The sequence below is a fragment of the Papio anubis genome, chromosome 1 (assembly GCF_008728515.1).
Source record: "Papio anubis isolate 15944 chromosome 1, Panubis1.0, whole genome shotgun sequence".
Taxonomy (NCBI): Eukaryota; Metazoa; Chordata; class Mammalia; order Primates; family Cercopithecidae; genus Papio; species Papio anubis.
In genome coordinates, this window is record NC_044976.1 from 107,083,967 (window position 1) to 107,087,350 (window position 3,384).

Genomic DNA, 3,384 nt, shown 5'->3' on the forward strand with positions numbered 1-3,384 from the left:
AACCACAATGAGATACCATCTCACACCAGTTAGAATGGCGATCATTAAAAAGTCAGGAAACAACAGGTGCTGGAGAGGATGTGGAGAAATAGGAACACTTTTACACTGTTGGTGGGATTGTAAACTAGTTCAACCATTATGGAAAACAGTATGGCGATTCCTCAAGGATCTAGAACTAGATTTACCATATGACCCAGCCATCCCATTACTGGGTATATACCCAAAGGATTATAAATTATGCTGCTATAAAGACACATGCACACGTATGTTTATTGCAGCACTATTCACAATAGCAAAGACTTGGAATCAACCCAAATGTCCATCAATGACAGATTGGATTAAGAAAATGTGGCACATATACACCATGGAATACTATGCAGCCATAAAAAAGGATGAGTTTGTGTCCTTTGTAGGGACATGGATGCAGCTGGAAACCATCATTCTTAGCAAACTATCACAAGAACAGAAAACCAAACACCGCATGTTTTCACTCATAGGTGGGAACTGAACAATGAGATCACTTGGACGCAGGAAGGGGAACATCACACACCGGGGCCTATCATGGGGAGGGGGGAGGGGGGAGGGATTGCACTGGGAGTTATACCTGTTGTAAATGATGAGTTGATGGGTGCAGCACACCAACATGGCACAAGTATACATATGTAACAAACCTGCACGTTATGCACATGTACCCTACAACTTAAAGTATAATAATAATAAATAAATTTAAAAAAAAAAAGAAAAAAAAGAATAATAAATAAATAAATAAATAGTTTTAACACAAAGGATAAATGCTTGAAGGAATGGATAACCCATTTTCCATGTGATTATTATGCATTACATGCCTGTATCAAAATATCTCATGTACTCCATAAATATATACACCTACTATGTACTTATAAAAATTAAAAATTAAAAAATTTTAGAATAAAATATTGTATAAAATTGCCTTCAGATTATGTGTATAAGGTGTATACGAAATACAAATGAATTCCATATTTAGGTTGGGGTCCTAGCCCCAAGATATGTCATTATGTATATGCAAATATTTCAAAATCTGAAATCCAAAACACTTCTGGCACCAAAAATTTTAAATAAGGGATGCTTAACCTGTGTGCCTTCAAATCTCAAGCCACAAAATCCACAGGAAGAGTCCAGAAGAGCTGGATTACAGTCAATAATGACATAATAATTTTTTAAAAATTAGTACTTTATTGTACCTTTTTAAATTTTAGGGATGGGGTCTGTATGTTGCTCAGGCTGAATTTGAACTCCTGGGCTAAATAACCCTCCTGCCTCAGCCTCCTGAGTAACTGGGACTACAGGTGCATACTACCACACCCAGCTTTACTATAACCTTTTGTAACCAACTACTCTGTGTACCTTGTGGTACTAGATATTTTACATACATTAATCATTTAATCTTCATAAAAACTTGCAAGCTGAGTATCATTAATTCCTTTTTTTTCATTCAGAAATGGGATCTCACTATGTTGTCCAAGTTGGAGTGCAGTGGCTATTTGCAGTGTTTTTCTGTTTGTTTGTTGAGACAAGGTCTCACTCTGTCACCCAGGCTGGAGTGCAGTGGCACAGTCTCAGCTTGCCCCAGCCTCAACCTCCCAGGCTCAAGCAATCCTCCCACCTCACCCTCCCGAGTAGCTGGACCTATAGGTGCACACCACTGTGCCCAGCTAATTTTGTTTATTTTTTGTAGAGATGAAGTCTCACTATGTTGCCCAGGCTGTTCTCAAACTCCTGGTCTCAAGCAATCTTACCACCTTGGCCTCCGAAAGTGTTGGGATTACAGGCGTTAGCTACCATGCCTGGCCCTATTCACAGTCTTGATCATATCTGTTGACCTTAAGAAAGAAACAGAGTCAAAATTAATATAGAGAGCTTATTTGGGCTAAGGTTCAGGACAACTACCAAGGAAATACCTCCCAGAGCCTCCAGTTTTTTAAAGAAAAAAGGACAAATCGGGAGAGTGACAATTACAAAAGTTGTTTGCCAGGAATTTTCATTGGTATACAGAAATAACATTGATTGGTGATTGATTATGCATTTTTTAACCATAGGGTATGAGTTATGGTGTCCAGAGTATGACTTCATTAGATTAATATATGGCTATTAGTGGTGACACTCAGACTGGAGTCCATGTAGCAGGTAGATTACTTAGCTCAAAGTGGGGTGTGGAACATGACTTTCAATGGCTTGATGGGTCTTATAATTTAAAGGGGGTTGCATTCCTCAGATTAGTTTATTTTCTTTTTCCTAGAGTTTTTTCTACAGCCTCAAACTCCTGGGCTCAAGTGATCCTCCTGCTTCAACCTCCCTAGTAACTGGGACTACAGGCACATGCCACTGCAGCCAGCTCCATTGATTCCATTTTACAAATGAGGAACTGAGATTTATAGATATTCAAGATTATAAATTCCATAAGCACCAGAGCTGGACTGAGAGGTCAGGTCAGTTTGGCTCTCACCATGCTCTGGTTGCAGCTGGGAACTGATATTTTCTCCCTTGGTGAGGAAATATCCTCCAAGTGCTATGCACAAATTATATACAGGAGTGCAAAAAGGCTGGGGTTTTCAGCTTACCTGATCTGACCCTACCAACCTACACCTCTGCTACTTTTTATCTCTACTTTCTCTTTCGTAAAACTTTTTTAGAATAAGGAAGAGTGAAGAACAATTACCTACAGTTGGTCCTCCATATCTGCAGGTTCTGCATCCACAGATTCAAATAACAGTGAATTGAAAATATTTGGGAAAGAAACAAGAAATAAGATACAACAGTCAAAAACAATGAGTTATTTTGTTTGTTTTTTGTTTTTTTGAGATGGAGTCTCGCTCTGTTGCCCAGGCTGGAGTGCAGTGGCGCAATCTTGGCTCATTGCAAGCTCCGCCTCCCGGGTTCACGCCATTCTCCTGCTTCAGTCTCCTGAGTAGCTGGGACTACAGGTGTCCACCACCACGCCCTGCTAATTTTTTGTATTTTTAGTAGAGACGAGGTTTCACTATGTTAGCCAGGATGGTCTCCATCTCCTGACCTCGTTATCCACTGACCTCGGCCTCCCAAAGTGCTGGAATTACAGGCGTGAGCCACCGTACCCGGCCAAAAACAATATGTTAAAAGTATACTTATTTACAAAGTATTTGCATTGCATTAAGTATTATAAGTAATCTAGAAATAAGGCTGGAGTGGTGGCTCATGCCTGTAATCCCAGCACTTTGGGAGGCTGAGCTGGCAGATTGATTGAGCCTAGGAGTTCAAGACCAGCCTGGGCAACATGGTGAAACCCCATCTTTACAAAAAATAAATAAATAAGTAATCTAGAGATGATTTAAAGTATATGGGAGGTTATATGCAAATACTACATCATTT